Genomic DNA, 25,807 nt, shown 5'->3' on the forward strand with positions numbered 1-25,807 from the left:
TACTTTAGGCTCAGGCTTAGCCTCCTCAACCTGAGAGGGCTCTCTCTGGATGGGTTAATGATTTTGATTAAGATAAGATGGCTAACTCTTTGTGAAATAACTGAGATAAATATAGATGCTGGAAAAACATTAAACAAGTTTCCATTGGGCCTATGGAGTCAACAACATCTCAATAAACAAGGATCTTGACTTTACATAGAAGTTAGGGCATTCAACATTTGAATATTCAGAACATAACTCATATGAAACCACAGTTTATAAATGCATACAGGAAATCAGAGCACAATCAGTGAATTCTGAGTGATTATACATTTATACAACTGTAAAAAATTTAGGAAAGGACAAGATCACACATTCTGAACATAGAAATCCTTCATGAATCCTGAGAAGTAAAGCCAAATTATATTACTGAAACTTTGTCTTTACATAAGCCAAATACAATGCTCTGTCATAAAGTTCCCCCCCCCCTTGATTACATTGCTGTTTCAGCTATATATAGAGTTTTTATTCTAACTGATCGAGATTCCTCCTCCAGCATGAGGGGAATTCGAAAACTACTTCTAATGACACCTATTTACCCTTTAACTAACTAATAAATACAACTGACTGTTGACTGGAGTTTTTAGAGATCTAAATCAAGTAGGATTCTAACACTGTGACAGTCTTGGTCTACAATCATCTTCGTTCTTTGACATCTGGTTCCCTTCTGCGGTGGCTGTGATAGGTGTCTGTAGCTGCTTGCTGGCCTTAAATGTCGTATCCTTTTACCTCTGCTGAGAAACAGGGAACTGCCCCGGTACTATGCTTTTGGTTTCCTTAAAATTATTCGGAAGTAATTAGCCACGTTGATTTTCTTGAATTAGTAATGAGTGCCACGTACTTCGTGTGTTGTAAGCCTTTCCGTGTACATGTGTGCTGACTGGCATTGAATTCTGCTTCAATGAAAGCTTTGCGGCTTCTACCATTATTTCCAATATTTGTTCAAGTTTAGCAAGGTTGCCCTCATAAATCACAGGGAGATATCTTAATAGTCCATCATGTGACTCTGTCTTTCATGCGCTGTGCCTCATTGATTATGATATATTTCCAGTCTACTTTAGAGAGCTTTGCCCGATCTCGCATAACAAACTCATATGTAGTGACCAGTACATTAAACTTCATTGCAGCAACTTCCTGAGAATACAATTTTGGACGTTGATCTTTCCCACCAACATAATAAATACAAGATAATGTAGGAAGCCAATTATGTAACTCACTCTTCCAGTTAACCATGACAGCATTTGGCACAATTATGATGAGCCCTAGCTACAGCCTGCTCTTCAGCATACTTAAGCAGGGGTCGTAGAGTCTAGTTAAATCTAAGCTGTATCACACACATCATTCTTTGTAACATTGTCATTTCTTCCCAAGTGCATGCCAGTTTGATGGAGATTTGCTCCATCAACAACCTGTTCCCCATTTAATCTGATCCTTTCCCTGTATTCACGCATTTCTCTTTTATAGCGCTTCTTATCCTGTAGGCTTCTTTCTTGATAATGTGATTTCTTGTCTTCTGGAAGGTGATTCCACAAATCACCAATCATTTTGCTAATTTCTCTGTTCTTATCAGGTTCAGTTGACTTCAACTTGGCTCGCTGTTCAGCAAAGAAAAAGGTGTAGCCGCTTCTGTTTTGCCTTGGTGCATTTGGATCCTTCCGTGACATCTCTTTTTTCTTACGCCGACGACCAATTTGATTCTCAATTTGTAAAGCTTCAGCGCCAGTTATGATGTTATTCATAGAGGTCGATACAGATGCACCTTGTGGTCTGGCACCAGTGGGAGGTATATGGTACATCACACCTTTCATTTTCCTTGTACCAACCATCACAGTAATGAGATAACCATGCTCAAATTTACCATCAATAGACCCCATCACAGTGCTCCCAATTGATGATGCAGGATCCACTGCGGATACTTCCTTAGAAGGTCTTTCACGAGAACCAAAGTTTCTGCAGTGACATAATCCTTTTCCATCTCTAGGAACTGAAGAAGGCGGTCAACAATGGCATTGACATCATATTGCTGCAATGCAATTTTTCCAACTGCTTGGACAGACTCTCTTGCAATGGCCACATCAACATTTGCAGCATATTCACTGAGCTCCGTCACAATATCATATGTATTACTCTCATTTGCCACGGCTGTAAGCATCTCAAGCTTCAATTTCTTCACATATGAAGGGTGACTGTAGCGACAATGAAAATGCTTATAATCTGATGAAAACAGTATTGGAGCACGTGTCACCAATAGATGTAGATGGCTCAAGACTGCATATGACTGTTTTGGGCTTCCTGAACTCACTAGAGTGAGCAAAGGAGCCTTGATTCGTTCATACACCTGCTGGTGCACATCAGCCATGGAAATTGTTAAGTGAAGAAACACATTGATTGTAGCTAACACTACAACACTATCGGATATGATAGACGAAGTGTATAGGCTGACAACTGTTGATGGATTTTGATGGATATGACAGCTGTGAAAGAATGGTTATGAATTCGAACAAATCCCCAATTTCGTAGCGCAGCGAGTGCAAAATATGAATTATGCGCTACGAAATCACCTAAAACATGTTGCGCTGTGAAACTGATAAAGGGATTTATGTGCTGCGAAACCACTTTAAAATGATTACAGGCGCTACGAAATCACCTAGACAATTTCAGCTTTGAAACGAGTTTGGACATATGATATCCATGTGAGATGTGAGACCAATGATAGACTAAGACAGAGAATTGACCCCTTTATACATACCAACAATACTCTTAACAAGACTCCTATTCGAACTATTTAGACTCTAAAACCAGATGAAAAGACTAGACCCAAAATTGACACCAACCCTTTGACAAACAATCGAACTGATGTGAACAATTTAAAAATTTTTCTTGAGTGATAACAGGTGACATGTTATGTTGACTTTGTTAATCAATCCCAAGGCAGTCTTGGAGGTGAAACCTACCTCCATTGTGATTGTTTGACAATATCAACATAATAGTGGCAGTTGGGCTGGGTTGCGTAGAGAATTCCAGTTTGGTCAATGTCAATTGAAAGCCACTTGAATCTTCAAGGAAGAAGCTTTCTTGCACCATTCGAAGCCATAATCAAACTGCAAACCCATAAAACCCAAGGTAAATTCAACCCTAGCCTCGATTTCCAAGAATGGTAGAAGGCAAAAGAGCCCATAACTAGTGCCATTCCTGAAAATTGGGGTCAATTGGAAGAGAATCTGACATGCAAACGAGGCTAATCAGAGGTTGGAATGTTTATCGGCTTATATTTTTTATGGATAAATATTAATAATTAATTATTTTAAAAATAATGTTTAGGCTAACTATAGAAAATGAGTGTAATATAAAAAATTGCCCCTCTAAAATATAAAACCCCTTAAATTTCGCCCTTGGGCTAAAATTCACCCCTAAATTGTACAAGTAACCATTGCACCAGCCTAGGGTATTGGCTATTGGTAGCCTTGGAGGTTTGTTTGCTTGCATTGGGATTTGGTTATTGGTTATTTGTTGTTCTCTATTGTTGTTTTAGTCTTCTAAACCTATATCCAATCTATTTGACCCTTTCATTCAATGTTTTGGGTACAAACCAAGGTTACTTGGGAGCGGGAGCGAAAACAGGGAGTGGGAGTGGGAGCGATATTTTCATAAGCTCTCGGTCCGAGAGCGAATCGGGGAGCTAATTTTTATATAATATATTTTTTTATATATTTTGATGCAGATATCAATAAAATCATGTAGAATGATGAATTAAATGTAAAAAGCATAAAAACATGGATTAGGCCATATAACATCAATCATCTAGAAGTTATAATCTTCATCAACCACGTCCACAAGTTAGTAACATAAAACATATTGAGTCTCATGATTCATCAACCTTAAATTTTAAAGCTTTCAAAATTCAATATGTAACATTTATCATCATTGATCACCAAATTTGTACATGTAAGCTAAGTGTACATTGTAACCATTACAACAAACAATATCTAACATGAAATGAAATTTTATAAAATGAAATGAAATGAAACAATTTTCAACTTTCACAAAGCATCATATTCATAATTCATTACCAATGACTTATAATTTCCAATTTCAAACTTCAAACTTAAATTGTCATATATTATTTACCAAAAATATCATAATAAATATGAAAGAGTCAACAGTTATAAAAACTACTAGAAACTAGAAACTAGAAAAGACAAGTAAATCTATTATCTACAGCTTCATATTGAGGCCATGAGAAATCTCTAATTTATGAGCAGGTCGTGGTACCGGTGGTATTCCAGGAGTCTCCTCCTACATAGTCACATGACCAGAACCAGAAGGCAGATGCCCTCCATGTGAGGATGTAGATGGGGGTGGCGCCAGCAAAGGAACAATAGTTGGAACTCAGGCACTGGCACTGCTACTGGATGGTGGGGTCAGGGATGGATTTCGAGCCCTATCCTTTAATACCTAACAATGTTGACTTAATACCATGCTAGCCAATGAATCTCTTACATTCTAAAGGTGCCTGAAGTTGAGGTAATAGCTAGCAAATCTAGTCTTTGCAATCTTCAATAGCTCCAATTTGGAGTGACTGTGGAAAATCCCATGGGTATTGCTATGATTTGTAATAAATTTTATCATTTTTTTCCTCTCTTGTACAAATCACCAATCCATTTGTATTGTTGGTTTTTTTCTTAATAATATCATTCATCAAAATGTTCATTGTGTGAACCAAACACCCAGATCGAAATATGTTGGGGTGTTTATCCTCAATAATTGCTCCTGATGCCTTACAATTAGCAAAATTATCAGTGATGGATGACATTATATGGCCCAATATGTTCAATTGTTTCAAGTAATGGTTTTGCAATGTTGATGTCGGTCTTCAACTTCTTTGAGTAATCATATGTTGAAAGGAAGATGACACCACTAACAGACATGGCAAGAACACTTATCAATGGATTTCCTTTTACATTTGTCCATCCATCAGATAAAATGGATACCCCATGCTCACTCCAATAATTTGTCATGTTACTCAAAGAATGTGTTATTTTTTCTTATTCATGATTAAGTCCAATGGTTCTAGCATTTTCATACCCAGGGCTCTTGTATACTTTGGGGGCATCATTTATGGCAAAAACCATTTCATGCCAATAAGGTGAGCGAAGAACATTGAATGGTATCCCACATGCATAGAGAAACCAGTAAATTTTTTAATCCATGTCATTCTACACCCTTCGCTGAGGAAATTTGATATGGTTCTACACCTTAAAGAGATGTTTGTTCTTATGCCTCCATATCCGTTTCCATGGGAGGATGCTGATGGAGTTCTTTGTGCATGTGATTATGAACTATGTTTAAAGAAACCCTTTGATTTTTTTTTTTAATTTGTATCGGTCTTCCTCCTGTTTCCTTATGTATTTGGCTCTTTGTGTTGCAGACACACTTACACAAGCTTTCATTCGTATTTGTTTATCTCCATCCCATGCCATTTTCCCACAGAAGTGCCTTTTGGCATGAGTGTATGAACCTATGTAAGTATTGTTGCAATGGGTTCATGTAAATTTAGTGGTTCCACCCCCTTTCCCTACTTTATACCTAGAAACATATTTCCACAATATGGTTTGGTCTTGTTTAGTTTTTATTCCCTCATCATCTCCACTCTCTTCCTCCTCACCAAGGTACTCCTTTCTAGTTTTTTCATCAAATCCACTATAGCCTACTTCTTCATCCTCTTCGCCATGATCAACCCCCCTTCTTCTACTCTCCAACATCATAATAACAAAAATATGAACCAACAACAAGAAAATGCCAAACCATATAGTGATGATGTTTGATATTTTGAGTTTGCTAAAACAAAGGAGCATTGGGAATGGGAAATAGATAAGAGAACATTTTTATTTAGAAATGAACATATAAAAACAAAAATACTAGATTAGAGTGTATATCCCACATCTTTTGCCTTCAATCCCAAGCTCTAATCTCCCTTGCAAGCTCCTTAAGCTCCTTCAATCTCCCTCAACTCAAGCTCCGAGTTCCTCTCTCCTGCTCTCTCCAAGCTCCAAATTCTCTCTTACCCTCTCCAATAAGACAAATGGTAAATAATGAGAGAGGAGGACCTTTTAACCTTCCCCCCCCCTCCCTCCCTTTCCTCCCCGTCCCTCTTCGTCCGCCAGCCGACCCTCCCTGTGCGTTGTGTGCCCCTTTTTTCCCACCGATGGGAGCGAAATTTTAAAACAAGGAATGGTTGGGATTTCACACCTAGAGAGAAAGGGCGAATTCAAGGAGCGACCGCTCCCGACTGCTCCCTAAATCACTCCCAAAAAATTAGGGAGTGAAATTGTTTTAAGGGAGCGTGCTCCTGAAATTTTCTCCTGAAGGGAGAAATTTCAGGAGCACGCTCCTTAGGCACTCCCTATCCACTCTAGTGCGGAGCACAAATTGGGAGCGGGTTTGGGTGGGGTGCTCCCCCACAACCCTGGTACAAACCCATTATACCTGGTTGTGTAGTTATGTTTGTTACACCTTTTTCTTTTTTCTTTTTATTTCTTTCAAACTCATATATATATATATATATATATATATATATATATATATATATATATATATATATATATATATATATATATATATATCTATATATATTACAATGTTTTAGTTTCTTTCAAGTAGTGCATTCATTCTAAATTGAAAATGAAAAGAAAAGAAACATTATAGACATTGTAAGTTTTAATTCATTTAGGATTGCTCTCATTTGGACAATGTGTCCAAGTGGCATTTTAATTTGAGTTGTAGAGATTTTGTTCCTTGAGTCTTTGTATCACTTGTCTTTGTTTTGTGTGTGTTGTGCTTGCTTTATTTATCTTATTTTTATTTTTAGTTGCATTGTATAGATTGAATTAGTGTAACGATTCAAGTTGGATTGAGAGCGTTTGAAGTTTGTCTACTTTAGATTTAAAATGGAAATGAAAATTTTACTTTACGAATTCATAGATGATGCATTAAAAGTAGAAATTAAGCCTTCATTCAAAGAAAGAGAAGTATATGCATTTCATATAGTTAGTTTCTTTATTTTGATTTCTTTTTCATTGAGTCAAACGCCATCAAGTTTCACTTATGTAACCCCTTGAATTAGTAACAACATATTAAAATACACTAGACTTTTATTTTTTTCTTGGAACATAAACAAGTTTAGGTATTTGGGGCCTTGGAATAGGTGAGTGGAGAGTAAACTCTCCAAGGCCACTCAAAATAAAACATAGAATTTAATTAATAAGAAAAAATCCATTATCGCATAGGTTGTCAAGGAAGCTCCTCTAACATAGGAGTTAAGCATTAGGTCATGTGACGATAAGGGAAGAGTGATACCCTCTCTCCAACTTGTCAGAACACCTACCCATGATTATACCCCTCGAATTCTAATTGTGTTCCTATGACCCTAGTTTAATTTCTTAGCTACCACATAGGCGACTGCAAGGGGGAATAGATGTGGTGCTTGAGGTAGACATTTTACCACTACTATAGTGCTACTGGAGTGTGCCCCACAAAGCAGGGATACTTGCACCATTAAAGGCTATATTAAGAGGTTGGGGTAACTGCTTTTGTTACCTTCACTAGTGGGACTTGCGACCCCATCATCCCAAACTTACCTTTGGAAGGCCCCTTACTAACTCTTATGTATTTCAATGTCCATTCCTAATCACCCAAAGTGGAAATATTAGAAAGTAATTTTATTTATTGTATCATTAGGGATACTTTTAGTGTGTGAATTGTGCTCCTACATTATCCCTTTTGAGTCAGTTTTTTTTATATTTTCAAGGTGGTTGAGTGGTTGCTTCATCGATTAACAAAGCTACACAAGCTTTCTCTTTAGAGTTTGAAACCTTCATATGCAAGGCTAGACTAATTGATATTGGTCCACAAGGAGTCATTACAGCCGACACAAAGGAAATGAACCCTCCTCTCAAGGGGTCACCATTAGAGGAAGAAATTGAATTGCAAGTACTCCTCCGAGACCTTACTAATCATATTCTTTTATGTACATTGTTTCAATTAGGTTCTCAAGATAGTTTAGAATAGGTTGTGGTTAAATATATACCATATATTTTAGGTCTTAACATAAATCCTCTTACGAAGGGCCATCCTCTTGTTGTATCATTCATTGGGACTCTTGTTTCAAATCCTTCTATGTATTCTCCTTCTTTTGTAATATCCAACATGAGCAGTTCTAGTATTGACACAGGAACCATGGGTGTTTCTAAACCTTCTTATGTTATTGGTGGTGGAGGAGTTAACCTTTCATTTATCACTCTTATCTCTAGTTTAGTCTCTCATTGTTATTGTCAGTGTAGCCCCCTTATTTTTATTGTTGTGTGCATGTAGTCCCCATATTGTTTTCATTATGCCCCATAGAAGTCCATTATTGTTATTGTTGTGCCCTTACATTATTATTGTTATGTCGACTCTGATTATATTATGACCCCTTAGACTCCTATATATAGAAAAGAGGTTTTGTCATTTGAATCATCCAAGAATTTTTTATTTATGTAATGTAAAGGAGGTTTTTCCCTCGAAGAGGCTAATTTTGAATCCGTTGATCTATTTCTTCTTATATTTTTTGAGTTGGTTACATAACATTTGGTATCAGAGCTTTGGATTCTAGGGTTTCGCTTCTTCAAATAGGTCATCTTGTAATTTTCGCTATAACATTTTTTCTAAGAGGCTTTCAAAGTTGAAATTTTTACCACATGGAGTTGAAAACATAGATAACTTCATGTAAAAATTTCAGATCTTGGTTCGCTATATTTTCAGAGATATGTTCTAAGGAATTTAGGGTTTTTGCAGGCTCCGGAATTTTGTCTCAAACAAGTAACCTAGGGTAAATCATCATAACTTTCATTTCAGGCATCGGATTTGAATTATGTAAAAAGTGGCTGAAATTTCACGAAATTTAGTTTGTCTTGTATAAATTTCAAGGCTGAAGGTCGAAATAGTGACATATGTCACTCTGTACAACGTCGCCCTATTGAACTAGTAAAAAATCAAGTCATCGTGGGAGACTTGGCATAACTCTTTCTTGAAGAATCCAATATTGGTATGACTTCTGGTGTTGGAAATAAGACTCATAGGGATACCAAAAGGCTAAATTTCAGACCTTGGATATCCGAAATTTCTAACCTTGGAGATTTGAAATTACAGAGATACAACAAATTCAATATCGAGCTCCTACAAAGCAAAAAAAAATGTGTGTAGTTTTTAAAATTTGCATAAGTTTTGTTTGAAAAATTAGTTTGAAGTGATTCAAAGGGCATAGTGAAGCATAATTATCATTAATTGATGCCCCAAAGAAATAAAATGGAAACACCTAGTAAGCAACCTGAAATCTCTACTATGACACATGAAGAAGAGGAAGAAATGCAACATGATATATCAAAATTACGAGACCAAGTGCAACAAATTTTTCTCTCACAAAAAGTAAGAGAAGCTAAGATGTATGGTTTGAAGAATGGCATGGAAGCTAAGATCGATGATATAGAAGAAAAACTGAAAGGCAACATGGAATATTTGAAGAAAGATATGGAAGGTTTAACAAAGTTACTACAAGAAATGCATCCTAATGGCGAAAAGGTAGTAGAGGAAACTCATGATGAGAAAAAAAGAGATGTTAATCATGATTTCATAGAGTCTAGCATTGGATTGAAGAACCACCATATTGCAAAGATCGATATGAAGAAGTTTGATGGCAACGACCCCATAACTTGGATACTACAGAACCCAATCAGTTTGTATGGTATCGATGGCTTTGCTCGCGTAAACAAATTGTCACTTGGTCAATTTTTATGGAGGAAATTATAGCTAATTATGAGGATACAAAGAGAAACACCTTCTTTAGCCAATTGATGAATCTCAAACAAAAGGGTTCAATGGTGGAGCACATTAAGGACTTCCAAAAATTGAATATAAGGGTAAATGATATTCCAAAGGAGTATAGGATTGATGTCTTCGTAGGGACTTTAAAGGATAACATCAAACATGAGGTTTGCCTTTGGGAACCTGATTCATTGAAGAAGGCATTTAAGTTGGCAAGAAAAATTGAAATAAAAATTATGGAAACAAGGAAGCCTACCACGCACAACCATAAAGATGGAACTGTTGTTGCTCCTAACATTCCACAACCTACAAGGTTGACACCATAAAAATTGGAAGAAAAAGACCAAAAGGGATTTGTTACAATTGTGATAGAAAATACACTAAAGGTCATAAATGTGCTGAGAAGAAATTAAATTACATAGATTGTGAAGAGGAGGAAGTAAAGGAAAAAGAAACGTCAAAAGAAGAGGATATACACCAAGAACCAACCCCAGAGAAAGAAGAAATGAATCCAACCATATCTTGTAATGCATTAGTAGGAATTACCACTCCTCATACTCTTAAGATTGAAGGACATATCAAGAAGAAAAAGGTAATAGTGTTGATTGATTCGGATAGTGCCCATAATTTTATTCATTGTAAGATAGCCAAGGAATTTAATTTCTTTCTATATCCATCAACAAAGTGTCAAGTGATGGTAGCAAATAGGGGAACCATAAATTTCTCTGGAAAGTACCATAGTATCAAGCTATCCATGGGATAATATGTATTGAATCATCTAATGATTTCCATTCCAATGGGTGGTGTTGATGTTGTACTAGGAGTCCAATGGTTACAATCTTTGGGTATGATAGCTTTTAATTTTCAAGAACATTTTTTGAAATTTTTTTGGAAGGAAAGGAATTTGAATTAAGGGGTATCGTAGGGAAACCATGAAATATAATCAATTCTAATGGCATGACAAAGCTTCTAAAGAAAGAACAACGGGGCATAATTTCATAATTCACTAGAGGTTCAAACATTGAAATCATATATTCCTCTAGATCTCCAAAAAGTCTTGGAAAATCATTCCAAGGTATTTGAGACTCCGAAAGGCCTCCCACCTATTTGTGATCATGATCATGCTATTCGTTTGATTCCAGGAAGTGTTCCTCCAAACATCAGGCCTTCTAGATATCCCTATGCCCAAAAGAGTGAAATTGAACGTATGGTTGCAGAAATTCTAAAGGCTGGCATAATTCAACCTAGTCAAAGTTATTTCTCTGCTCCAGTAGTATTGGTGCACAAGAAGGATGGATCATGGCACATGTGTATAGATTATAGGGAGATCAACAAGCTCACTAATAAAAGATAAATTACCCATTCATGTCATTGATGAATTATTGGATGAATTACATGGAGCAATTTACTTCACCAAGTTGGATCTTCGTTCAGGATATCATCCATAGTCCATCACATCATCTTTAACAGAAACTTCTAAGGTTCAAGCACTGGAAGATCACATCGAGCATCAACAACAGGTTCTCAAACACTTAAAGGATAACCTCACTTTGGCACATAATAGAATGAAACAACAGGCAGATCAACATCACAGTGAAAGAAGTTTTGATATAGGTGACTAGGTATTTTTACCATACAAACAAATGTCCATCAAGCAAGCTAAGAAGGATAATAAATGATCACCAAAGTATTATGGTCCTTACAAGATGTTGCAAAATATTGGTACTAGGGCATACAAATTGGAACTTCCTACATCTTCCCAAGTGCACCTAGTTTTCCATGTTTCATGCTTAAAGAAGGTTATAGGTGACAAGCTCCCAGTTCAAACAATATTGCCAGAACTTGACGAGGAAGAAAAATTCATATTGGAACCTGAAGCAGTCACAGAAACAAAAACTCAAAAGCTACGAAATCAATCAATTTCAGAGTATCTCATTAAGTGGAAGATTTTGCCCGTTGAAGATTCCACATGGGAGGATGAGAATTTTGTACAGAAGCATCTCTACTCAAGTGTTGAGGACAACACTTTTTTGAATGAGAGGGGCATGTTAGGTCCCTATAATACTAGTGTATTCCCTCATTGTTATTGTTAGTGTAGCCCCCTTATTGTTATTTTTGTGTGCATGTAGGACCCCTTATTATTATTATTATGCCCCATAGAAGCCCACTATTGTTATTGTTGTGCCCTTACATTATTATTGTTATGTTGGCTGATTTTATTCTGACCCCTTACACTCATATATATAGAAAGGAGGTTTTGTCATTTGAATCATCCATGAATTTTTTATTATTGTAATGTAAAGGAGGTTTCCCCCTCGAAGAGGCTAATTTTGAAGTTGGTGATCTATCTCTTCTTCTATTTTTTGTCAAGTTGGTTGCATAACATTGAGTCATTTTGTTTTAATATTTTCAAGGTAGTTGAGTGGTTTCTTCATTGATTAACGAGGCTACACGAGCTTTCTCTTCAGAGTGTGAAACCTTCATACGAAAGGCTAGGCAAGTTGATATTGGTCCATAAGGACTCGTTAGAGCTAAATACAAAGGAAATGAACCCTCCTCTCAAGGGGTTACCATTAGAGGAAGAAATTGAATTGCAACGGCTCCTTCGAGACCTTACTAGTCATATTCTTGTATGTACATTGTTTCAATTAGGTTCTCAAAATAGTTTAGAACAAGTTTTGGTTAAATAGATACCTGATACTTTAGGTATTGATGAGCCCCAAAAATGGGTAACTTATTGGGCTCATTTTGCCTATTGTTCTCCATTTATCCACCATTCTTCATAGTTTATGTATGATTTTGAAGTATGTTTATGTTAATTGAATGAATGAGAATAGTCACTTGACCATGAAGGCTAATACGTGTTTGTTGCAGATTTTTGGACAACTTTTGGACCAAGGTCAAGCATTTATGGGCCATTTGACATCAAAATACGAGGGGACAAGGCTGAGGATTCGTAGGAAGGGTGTCTCTTGCACTAAATGACCCCTTCCTCAAGTTCTCCACCATCAGCTCAGATTTCAGCAGCCCACCAAAGTTGATTTCCAAAGGCAGCCGAGCAGCTTTTATGAAGTGGTTGAGTACTTGCAGTTTTGAGCAGCCAAGCCCCTTGAATTAAGGAGGACTACTGGAGATCCTCGTATTGCATAAGTAGGAAGGCTTCCAGCCTTTGTAGGTTACTTGTTGAACATTTGTATTTCGTACTGTAGTGTTGCTTTGTTTCTCAGCCCATTTTGGAGCTTCAGCTGTAACACATTTTGGACATGGTTGTTTTTTGAGTAATGGAAACCAGTTTTATGTTGCATCAGTTCTGAGCTTCTTTTTAGGAGCCTGTAGCTCTTGGGGTTGGGCCCAACCCAAGCGCTAGGACCTCCTCTGTGTATTGTTATATGTTTTTCTTTGTTGTCTTCATAAAATAGTTTCTGCTAGTAGATTAGAATCTTGCTTGGATATCTAGGTCATTTTTTATGATTGAAAGAGATTTTCGTGGTTCAGAGTGATTTGATAGGTTGACAATAGAAAATATCTTCGAAAAAGGCCATCAAGCAAACTTGGATCTCACCTCTCCCTCCTCGGGACCATGAGCTGAGACCCAAGTATCCTTGCTGCCACAAAAACACTATTTTTGCTTCTTCATGCAATTGCTAGTGTTAGTTTCTTAGTTGCAAAAGTTGATACCAGATGTGATTACATGCTTAGATCCATTCTTGCTTGGTTTTCACAAGTTATGTTACATCATTTTCTATTAATGAATTTTTGTTCGTCATGGGTGTTGGTTCCTAGGTCAAATTAGGTTATAATAGCTAGATATTTGGTTTGCATGGTCCTTGTTTGGTCAGTTTTAAGAAGTAGTGTGTAGAACACCTGTGATACCTCCCTACCTACCCTTCCGCCATCATTGCAACCTTTTCCATCCCCTAACTCAGATTCTTGCCTTTCATTTGCCACACTTTCTCACTTTGACCTAATTTCCATATTTTTATTCAACATTGCTCTATCCCTCCTTGAAAAAATCCAACCATCCTCATCACTTCTCAACTTCATTTTTCAGGTTCTAAACCTCTTCACACCCTCATCCAACCTCCATCTCCACTTCTCCACCTTTCTTCCACCTTCAACCCTCCAAAATCTCCTTTCGGAACATCTGTAGAACCCCTGCAGACTTCCTGTAGAAGATCACGAGAGCGGTTTTTAGAGATCCGATCACGATGAAACTCTCTAGAAGGGTGTTAGGGACCCCTTAGGCCCTCTTCTAACCTTCCCAACCTCCTGCAAGCACCCTCACCATTTCCTTCCATCAATCAACCTCTGCACAGTCAAAACAGTTAAGCACATGCATAATAATTCTACAAGATTACTTGAAAATACAAAAAGACATTCCTTTTCAGATTTCACTGCAAGAGTAGCTTATGCACATGCATTCTACATTTCTAGAAGTCAATGGCATCCATTTCCACTACTTCCATCTCTTTTCTTGTACCGGTAGGGTTAGTCTGTAAAACTAGGGTTTGCTAGTGTTTGCATTTCTTTTCCACTTTCAGCTCCTTTCTGCAAGTATACTAGCTTCCTTTGAGTTAGCTTTGATCCATCACCGTTAAAAGCTTCTTCTAAGAGCTCATAGAAGTTGGATTAAGCTCCTAGTGGACTTGTGCCAGCTGATCTAGTGATAGCTGCGGCAAGAGCTAGTACTTGTGCATATAGCACCGTCGCTTCCAAGTTTGTTACGAACTACCGGGTTGATAAAAGTAAAGAAGGGAGTCCTAGGAGTTGTAGCATTATTGCTGCAATACTGGAGCCCACCATATTTTTGGCGCCATTTCCGAGGAAGCGTCAGAGTATTTGTGATTGCTGCTTTTCTTCTACTTTCTACTTCAATCTTCTACTAAGTAGTTTATTTCAGCAAGAGTAGAGTAGTTGTTTCATTTCCATTCTGCAATTTCATTTCCGCAAAAGTAGATTAGACATTTCCTACTTTCATTTCATTTCAGCAAGCATAGATTAGATATTTCCCGCTTTCATAGATTAGCATTTCAATTCCGCAATTTCAATTCTGCAAGTGTAGCTTAGCATTTCATTTCTGCAATTTCGTTTCAGCAAGATAGATTTTAGTTAGTTGCAGTTCAATCACTTTCAGTTTTGTAGGTACAAGCAGAAAAAACGCCAAAACTCCACCAAAAATATTCCATTTCATGCCTCGTAGGAACAGAGACAATACAGGGAAATTCTTACCCAACACCCCCACCACATCACTGAGTCACCCTTCTCTTTTCTTCAGTGGTAGTGATCCAGAAGAACCTATAGGTGAATCTCCAGAGATATACAAAGATCCTATAATAGAAGAAGAGCAAGAAAACATTCCTCTTGAGACCATGGCTGAACACAGAAACGGTAGAGAAGATGAGGAGAGAATAGAAGGTGCCTTTCCCATCCGAGAGACCAACGGGGACATGAAAATGAAAAACATAAGTCCCTCAGCCTTACCTCATTTCCATGGATTGACCATTGAAGACCCTGATACCTTCCTGTTTGAGTTTGTTATCCTTTGTCGAACTTATGACTATGCAGAAGACGAGCAAAAGTTGAAACTCTTTCCCTCTACCCTCAAGGATGTAGCACTACACTGGTTCATGGGGTTAGCTGGAAACAGTATCACAACTTAGGCTCAGATGCAGCAAGCCTTTAACAACAAATACTAGGACTACTGTAGGTCAAAGGAAAAGAAGGGAGAGATCTTTCGGGTGACCATGGGAAGTGATGAGTCTTTAGAAGACTATGAAGAAAGGTTCCAACTTAGTTATAAAAGGGCTAGGTGCACACTCGACCCCAAACCTCTGAAGCTGGTCCTGCTCCGAGGAGTCCCTGAAGACCTTCTAGATACCCTCCATTTGCTAGCTGGAGGAGACATCTACCAACTACCTTATGAGGACATAAAGACTGTGTTTAGAAACCACTCTAGGGCAGCCCGGAAAAGAGGTAGGGGGAATCCACTTTCAGCTAGTGCCACCTTCTCCAAGCATGAGTTTGAAAATCAGATGGAAGACCTCAAAAGTGAGATGAGACAGACCATTGCCATGCAATTGGATACCTTCCAAATCCAACAAAAGAAAGAGGAAGCTGAGAAGGCTTTGGCCATTTTTTGTCCCAGATGTACAAGGAAGCATCCTAAGAATGAGTGTCCATTGCACTCAGTGGAGGTATGTTTCATTTGTGAGGAAGACCACCCCACAAACCAGTGCCCAACCTTACCCGGACTTAAAGCCATGTACCAAGGGGCTGAAGGGGCCACTGAGCCACTCTACTTCCTCAACCAAAGGAGGCTGCATGGATCCAGACCTTACCAGCAGGGGATGCAAGGAACATCCCAAACTTATTAAAACCCCAAACAATCCTCTCACATGCCTTCTTGGGGACCCCCTGCTCATCCTTCCTGGTTTGCACCTCCTCCTTGGTCTTATCCATCTCAATACCATACTCAACCCGCTGCTCATTCGTTTCACTCTCATGCTCAGCCACAACCTTAGTGGAATGCACCTCAACCGGGGTGGAGGCCTCAATACAACTCTCCTCCCGCTATTTTGCCTCCACCGCTCACTCAACCACAACCATTACCTCCTGCTCCTCCAAGACAACCTCAGATGCCTACTCAACCGAACCCGAACCCCAACAACAGACAGGCCCAACAGGTATACACTGGAGAGACAACATGCCCTACCTATGTTGTGGAGATTCAGGAGATCAACCTACGATCTGGAAAGGTCCTTCCAGATCGCCAACCTCCTCCCCTGGAGGATGAGGAAGGGAAACAGGAAAGTGAACCCAAAGCCATTCCACCCTTTCCTGAGAGACTAACAGTAGCCACGCAACCAAACCTAGAGGAGACCGAACTTCTAGGGTAACTTAAACAGTTGTGTGTGAAAATCCCACTTCTCCAAGCTATAAAAGATGTACCAATTTACAACAAATTGATCAAGGAGAAGTGTTTCAAGCACCCAGGCAGGTGTAAGAGAGATGCCCCGACTATCAATGTCATAAGGCAACTGTCCGATCTGATGTTGGGGCAAATAATCTATCCAAAATATTTGGATCCTGGAAGTCCTGTAGTTGATGTCCACATCAATGGCACCATAATCCCCCACACCCTGATCGATCTAGGGGCTGCCATCAATGTGATGACCAGGGACACTATGCTCAAACTCAACCTTCAGAGTTCCTTAAGAAAGACCTCGACAGTACTGCAGTTAGCAGACTGCTCCACCGTGACTCCCGAAGGGATTATGGAGGATGTCCTGGTCTCTGTTGATTCTTGGGAGTACCCTGTGGACTTTTTGGTCCTTCAGCCAAAGGCAAAACTCACTGGATACCCCCTCATTTTGGGAAGGCCTTGGTTAGCTACTGCGGATGCTTACATCAGTTGTCGAGCTGGGAGCATGACCATCAAGAATGGGCCTATGTCCAAACAGCTAGTCCTATACCCTCCTGTTACACAAAAATATCGTCACCATGATTATTTGCAGTAAGTATGGGTCTATCATCACTTGTACTGTCCTCCTAAGCAAGTCTAAGACCTCAACTCTTCAAATCAAGCTTTAGAAGTGGGAGAAAGACATTAAATATCAATGTAACTCTGGTTCCGCACTTTCTCTCATGGTCACCTGCGGTCCCGCACCTTCTGTGTACAAAAGATGTGTACCTACCCGCTCTGTTCCTAACGGTGTAGGTGCGGACCCCTGTGAAAGTCAAAAGGCGCAAGTTTTATCTTAAAAAACTCACTTTGGGTTAATTCTAGAGTTTTCTAGAAGGAATTTTGACGTGGATTGTTCTCTCTGAGGTGGTTCATGCATCCCAAAAGAGAAGGAGCTAATCCCTTGACTAAAGGAGCTATCCCTTTGAAGGAGGGCTTTATCCCTTTGAAGGAGGACCTAGTAACTTCCCTCCATTGCACTATAAATACAGGCATTGGGGTGAGGACTAGGGAGGTTAGAAGCTGAACATTTTGAGGGTAAATGCTGGTGAAATTAAGACTCTTTGGTTGAGCTTGAGAGGAGAGATCACATACCTCTTGGTTCCATTGGAGAGTGAGTGAAACTTGTCAAAGTAGAGGAGACATATTGTTGGACCCTAGGAGGAGCTTGTACAGTGTCAAGGCAAAGGTTGTAAGGTTCTTCTTCTTTTGAATTAATACAATCAAACTCATTTTTCTCAACAAGTATCTTATGTTATTTGTTTCATGGACTCCTTGACTTTCATGTTAAATATGTTTTATGCAATTGGCTTTTCAGGTGCTATTTAATTTGTTTGCCTTGTTTGTGTTTGCAGATTCGCGAAAAGGAGCTCATTTGGATCAAAGGAGCGAGGGCATCCACAAGCTTGCGTTGGACCAAAGGTAGGCCCTAAAAACACTTGTTTGCTATTGTTTATTAAAGCATATTTAGAGAAAGATAGTGTCTGGTTGGTTTGCTTGTCGTTAGGTCTTCTTTAGATTCTAGGAAGGTCTATCTTGTCCGCAAGATCGACACTTTCCATGCTACACCTCCTACCCAACCTCTGCTAGAACATGACTTACCTATCTGGTTGGAGGAGGAAGATGAGGATGAAGTCTACTCTGCACCAGTGTGCACAATGGAAGACACCCAGGGAGGTCCTCAAACCAAGGACGACCTAATTGAGAATTTGATTCAAAATCCACCTCTCGGTGTGCTGCCATTAGAGAAGTTGGTGGAAATTACCCAAGCCCGCGCTTTAGTGGACCTCTGTGCGACTGATCCGACCTCTCCCAGAGTTAAGAATGTGGAATTTGGCCCTGAAAGAACCTTGAAGATAAGCTCATCCTTATCTCCCTCTCAGGAGAAGGAACTATGTAGCTTATTGAACCGCCATTTGGAGGCTTTCACTTGGAGCTATAAGGAGATGAAAGGATTCCACCTGTACCCATCACATTTACATTCATGAGGATTGTAAACCAGTCAGGCAGCCTTAGAGGAGAATGAATCCAGCCCTTAAGGACATTGTTAAAGAAGAATTGCAAAAGTTGTTGGATGCAGGATTCATCTACCCCATCTCTGACAACGAATGGGTTTCTCCTCTGGTGCTTGTGCCCAAGAAAAATGGGAAGTGGAAAACCTATGTAGATTATCGAGAACTTAACAAAGCCACCAAGAAGGACCATTTCCCTTTGCCTTTCATAGATCAAGTGCTAGATGGGCTGGCAGGGAAGAAGTTCTTTTCTTTCCTAGATGGGTTCAGTGGGTATAATCAGATCCAAATTAGCCCGGAGGACCAAGATAAGACCACCTTCACTTGTCCATGGGGTACCTTTGCCTACTGGGTCCTTCCCTTTGGGCTATGCAATGCTCTTGCTACTTTCCAGAGCGCAGTACTAAGCATATTTGCTGAGCTGGTTCATGATTCGGTAGAAATCTATATGGATGAATTTACTCCTTATGGGTCCAACTTCCAAGAAGCATTGACTAACCTGGGAAGAGTTTTAACCAAGTTTATTGAGATGAACCTGTCCCTCAGTCCTGAAAAATGTGAATTCTTGATGACTGAAGGGATCGTGCTAGGTCATACAATCTCTCAGCAAGGATTACAGGTGGATCCTAACAAAATTACTATCATCCAAAAGGTTCCACCTCCTCAGAAGGTAAGAGATGTTCAGAGTTTTCTAGGCTTAGCAGGATACTATAGAACATTCATCGAAGATTTTAGTAAGCTAGCCTTGCCATTGTTTGGTCTTTTGGGGAAGATGTTGAGTTTAAATGGACTGACAACTGCCAAGAGGCTTTGGATGAGTTAAAAGATAAACTGGTAACTGCCCCAATCCTGAGAGGTCCAAACTGGGCCCTACCTTTCCACATCCACACTGATGCCTCGAACAAAGTCATAGGGGCAGCCTTAGGACAAGTTGAAGAGAAGCTACCATATGCCATATACTTTGTCAGCAAAAACCTGTCCAAGGCAGAATTAAACTATACTATGACCAAGAAAGAGCTCCTAGTTGTAGTCCATTCCCTAAACAAGTTTAGACACTACATAACTGGTTATCAAACATTTGTACACACTGATCATGCTGTGATAAGGTATTTGATGAATAAACCTTATGTGAATGCTCGTATCATTAGATGGTTACTTTTATTGCAACAATTTGACTTAACCATTGTTGACAAGCCAGGAAAGGAAAATGTCGTTGCTGATTTTCTGTCTAGATTAGATTTGTCTGCAGATGAAGAAGGGACGGTGGATGACCAAATGCCAGATGAACACCTATTTGCTATTTCAGTACTCTCTCCATGGTTTGTTGATATAGCAAACTACTTGGTCTCAGCACAGTTCCCTCCACACCTATCCTCGAAAGAGAAGAGCAAAATTGTGAGGAAAAGTGCCCCCTTTACTTGGATTGGGGGTACCTTGTTCAAACTCAGCCCAGATCAGATCCTGAGGCGTTGTGTTAGGGAGGAGGAAGTTTTTGAGGAGGAAGTTTTTGACATTCTCCTAACCTGTCATGATGGACCCTGTGGAGGCCACTTTGCAACAAAAAGGACTGCCTTCAAAATTCTACAGGCAGGCTACTATTGGCCCACTCTTCATCAAGATGTCAGAAGATACATCAGCCAATGTGACCGATGTCAAAGGATGGGGAAACCAACTCCGAGGGATGAAATTCCCCTCCAACCTCAAGTGACTTTCGAGCCATTTGAGAAGTGGGGCATGGATTTTGTGGGTCCTATCAAACCTCCTTCAAAGCAAAAGTCTTACATCATTCTATGCACAGACTACTTGACAAAGTGGGCAGAAACAAAGGCAATCAAGGCAACGACAGAAGAAAAAGTGGCTAAGTTTTTAAGGGAAAATATCTTCTACAAGTTTGGCTACCCAAGGGAATTAGTCACAGATCAAGGAAGTCAGTTCACCTCTAACCTGATTGAAGACCTGCTCGCTCATCACAAGATCAAGCACAAAACTTCCACCCCTTATCATCCACAAGCAAATGGGCAGGTGCAAGTCACTAATAGGGCTTTAGAAGAAATTTTGACTAAGGTGGTGAGCAGCAGTAGAAAGGATTGGGGAGATCGCTTGGTTGAGGCCACCTGGGCCTACAACACCACTTGGAAAACCACAACAGCTTTCACACCTTATGAGTTGGTCTACGGGAAGAAGCCTCTGCTATCCATAGAGTTCGAGTACAACACATTAAGGTTGGCAGCTCAGTTGAACCCGAATCTCAGCCATGCGCAACAGGAAAGGTTACTACAGCTGAATGGATTAGATGAACAGAGAACACAGGCCCTCCTCCACTCAGAAGTAGTTCAACTCCAGAGAAAGATATGGCATGACCGACACCTTAATGAAAAGCAATTTCAGCCAGGAGATTGGGCGTTGTTATATGACTCAAGATACAAGGATTTCAAAGGGTAGCTGAGGATAGGGTGGCCGGGACCATATGCAGTGGATAAATGCAACGACAATGGTTCAGTCATTATCAGGACCATTGATGAAGAAGCCATCCCCATGCTCGCCAACGGGCACAGATTGAAAATCTACAAGAAGCCCCTTTCCAAGTAGGAGTTCATTGAAACTCTGGATAAGTTAGTGCTGGTAGTGGAGCAGGGCCTTGTCTCTACTCCACCCACACTTTGATCATCAAAAAAATAAATAGAAAAGAATAAAAAAATCCTTGGGTGAAAACCTCTTAGAGGCGCCCGAGGCAGACAGTGAGGGTGAAAACCTCCTGGAGGCGCCCCAGCTATCTCACCAAAAAAAAAAAAAGGAAATAGGCATAAATTCTGTTGAATAATTGTAGGTTGCAGGAAAGACATTGTAGGTTCAGGTGGGTGCACAAAATAAGGACAGAGGTCAACACCAGGCTGCAAACATCCCTCACACACACCTCCTCCATGACCACTCCCCTTTCCTAGGATTTGATCACATTCAGGCTAAGATTTCACCTTCTATGGGAAGATCCTATAGAACCTCTAGACAGGCAAAAATTGATCATGGAAGGGAATCCGAAGGTTGGAATATACCTGCTAAGCCTGCAACCACCCCTATTTACGTCCATCACCATACATCACCCTGTTTCATCTCTTTCCACCTCCATTACATCCATGTTGTTATTTATCCCTGCACAATAACACAACAAAAAAAAAATATAATAAAAAACCCCTATTTTCCTCATACTGCCAGCAAGAACTTGCAGTGACAAATCTAGCAGTCGTGTTTCACTCTCCCTACCTGTCAATCTCCATCTAGACTCCTCATCATTCGAATCCCTCACCAGCAGTATAGCCCTGCTCATTCAGCTTGCATCCCAGGAGGATAAGCAGCTACATGACATCCTACAGGAATCCTGTAGTAGCTGATCCCTCTGGAAGACATACTCTGGAGACGAGGACAACCGAAAAATAGCAGAGGAGACTTGCAAAGAGCTCATCTTAAACGTGAAAACATCATTAGCAGCCGAAACCAAGAAAGACCTGAGCATGTAGCTACAGCAACCAATGGAATGGACTCCGAAACACGTGCATGCAGCGTCAACAAATGAAGGAATGGGTTCCAAAACCCGTGCAGGAAGCAGCAGCAAATGAAGGAATGGTTCCAAGACCCGAAGTCTGCACAATGCGGCCGTGACCACGCAGGTAAGTGCCTAAACTCATTCGTTAATTACGTAAACTATATTTTAGAAGCTGCATGCCTATGGAAATGGTTCGGATAGAATGGGATCGGTGGCGAGTCAACTGGCCACCCTCGGCCAGTTACATAGCCTCGTGGGATCCAAACAAGCTCAGTTACATTCAAAATTACCGACGAGATGTGAAGCCAACACGTGTGGAGTGTCCATTTAGGGAGAAATCGTCGGGACTGGCAGTGGTGGCGGCAGTTAACGGCAGAGGGAAGGTGATGGCGGCCGGAAACACGCAGAGAAATTATGGTCGTGATGTTGGATCAACGGTTTAGTCTGGCCACCTCATCCCCTCACCACGAATTACGCCACAGTTAAAACATGCTCAGCTAAAACTCACACCACCCTCTGTTCATTTGCACTTGCAATGTCCTCGACTGCAGTACGCGTCCTCCGCTTCCAAAAAACTGTTAACTAGTCGTTCATCACTGGTTTTTCTACTTGTTTTCGAGAATCTCCCGCGTATCGGGCCTGCTCAGAGGCACAGAGATATTCTACAGGAACTGGGGAATATTCTACAGGAAGGGTTCTATAGGAAAGCCTGCATAGCTTTCTGGAGCAGAGAAGCCTAGGATTTCTCTTCATCGAATTTGGAGCTCCAACTGAGGTAGGCTCGAAAAAACTCTTCTATGCATGGTATGATTTGAAAAGGTGGTGAATTGAATGGTATCAGACTGGGGAACTAGAGAAAAATCTGTCTGGGGATTGGAAGTAAAACATTTGCCTGTGTGTTGCACTGGGTTTCTCAGTTGTTTCTGCATCCAGATTCTCCTCCACGTTCCTATTTTTTTTAAATTATCCTGTAGGGAAGATATGCAACTATGGGGGCCAGCCTGTGTATGAAAGTTTTGAATTTGTATATCTGTATATGTGCTGGGAGCAAAAATTGAGCTCTTTTTCTCTGTCTGTAGAAAAAAACTCTTCCTTTCATAAACAGGCAGTCGAGTTCTGGGCAACAGCAGTCTTGAAAACCAGGGAATAGCTGCTAATTAATATTAATACCCGAGGAATCCCTTCTTGAGTTCAGGGGGAAAACCATAAACAACATTCATTTTTCTGATCAAAGAAAAAAGAAAAAACACTCTCACCATGCCATGGGGATTCATAAGGAAAGAACCCTCGGACACCAGCAAACTGCACGAGCATACTGAGGTGGTGGACCTTTTCACCCAAGCTAATTGGATGTCATTTTTTGACAAAATTCGGTGTCATGACGAGGAGATAACAGAGGAATTTTTGATGTCCCTGAGACCTCATTCAAAGACACAAGCCACAGTAAGTTTTAGGGGTTTGACCCTAGAACTTACCCCTGAGCTCATCAGTCGTGTTACTGGTCTGCCATTAGGGCTCCCTTGAAGCAAAGAAGAGAGGTCATTGGGCCAGGTTGCTAAGAAAACATTCTTCCTACTCGAGGAACATCCTGTAGAAGACAAAAATGGGGTTAGGAGAACCAGCTTTCCTCCTCTCTAGAGTGAGGTCAGTTTCCAAATTATGAAGTACATTACATGTGAGGGGAGGTTTAGCATTGTCTATGGATATCATTTCAGGTTGTTGCGTGAACTAAGGCATGGGATTGATTCACCTCCAGCCCAGAAGCTGAGCATTCCCTATTTTCTTCTTCAGTCACTAATTGAATGTGGTACAAAATTGAATGAAGGGACCCCAGATCAGCTGGCCCATCATGGGCTCATTAATCTATTAGTGGAATATGCCCTACACACCTACATTGGCCCCATATCTTGGGAAATCTTCTGAAACATGTCCCGGGATGACGATATTAGAATCTTGGCTGAAGACATCACCTCATCCAGTAGTGAGGAGGGAGAACACACTGAAGAAGGTAAGAAAACCAATGGTGAAGGAACACAGGACATTCAAGCACAACAAGGACAAAAAGAAAAAGGAGGAGAAGGCCAGATTGCTGAGCCTAAAATAGAGGAAGAAACAATAGCACAAACCCCAAGCGAAAAGAGAATGCAGAGGAGAGCAGATAAGGCAGAAAAACCCAAAATGAAGGCTGTCACAGCCAAAGTAGACACACAGAAACAAAACGGAAAGACAGATCTTGAAATGGTTGCAATACAGACAGAAACAGCTGACATAGGGACTTCTACAGGAATCATGGAAAAAGAATAGCAAAGGGGGAAATCACCTGAAATATTGGCAAGGGAGGTAGCAACTGTGCTTGCCGCCTTAAAAACACCTCCAAAACAAAAAAGGAAGAGAAAGAGGCAAACCTCCATGTACTTTAAAGCAAGAAGGAGCACACGGATCAAAGTAGGCAAACCCCAGCCGCAATCAAAGGAGCCAATTGTCATTGAGGACACAACACCTAAACCAAAAGAAGGGTCTCCTTCAAAGATATCCGTCACCTATGAACGAGGAAGCCCAAAAACCTCCACCTGGAGAGAGAGAATGAAGACATTGGACTCAAAGATAGCTCTACAGGAAGCTGAGAAATATCTACAGGAAACTCGGGCTAAGCTAAAAGAGACCAAGAAATTGGAGGAAAAGGCGGCCAAACAATCACAGGAAGAAGAAAAGACAGAGGAAATATTGGAACCAAGCCCTCAGCCCAGCTTGGGCTCATACTATAACCCGTTAGAAGCCGGGAAAATAATTCCCCAGAAATTTGCGGTGCCACTCTTCTTTACACTGGAAAAAGAAAGAATTAGAACTCACACTTGGATGAGGATTGCCAAATCCAAGGGTGTGGTAGACATAGGCCACCTAAAAGAACAATTCAAGGAGTCAAGGAGAGAATTGGCCATGGTGAAGCATGTGGAAAGCAGTCAGAGGGCCAAACTACAAGAAGAGAACGAGTTGTTGAAACAGCAGCTATGACTACAAGGAATTCATAAGGAAGACAGGTCCTCCATTCTAGGAGAACAACAGCAACAGGAAAAGCCTCCAGCAGACAAAGAAACCTATGATGAACAGCAGAGAGTAGACAGACTGCAGGCTGAGGTTGAGGCGCTAACAAAACAGCTACAGGAGAAGGAGTCACAGGCAGCAGAGGAAATACAGTCTCTAAAGCAACATGTACAAGAAAAGGAAGCCCAACTGGCCTGCATGGCCAGCTGGGCAGTAGAGGCCTTGCAGTGTAGGCAACCTGCCAAGTCATATGCCCTATATCTTAAAGATCAATGGTTGCAGTTCCAGATTAACACCTTGGCCCAAAGGGGCACCATTCCATTTCAAAACTACCATCGATTCATGACCTTGTGTGAC

The 25,807-nt window shown here is 40.3% G+C and overlaps 1 pseudogene; it reads right to left on the bottom strand.

The window, feature by feature from the left end:
• Positions 1-1,328: 1,328 nt before the first annotated feature.
• On the bottom strand, positions 1,329-1,941 carry LOC149233287 (high mobility group B protein 15 pseudogene; annotated as a pseudogene).
• Positions 1,942-25,807: the final 23,866 nt, after the last annotated feature.

The sequence above is a fragment of the Pinus tabuliformis genome, chromosome J (assembly GCF_031772625.1).
Source record: "Pinus tabuliformis cultivar Carrire ecotype Pingquan chromosome J, CPIR1, whole genome shotgun sequence".
Classification (NCBI taxonomy): domain Eukaryota; kingdom Viridiplantae; phylum Streptophyta; class Pinopsida; order Pinales; family Pinaceae; genus Pinus; species Pinus tabuliformis.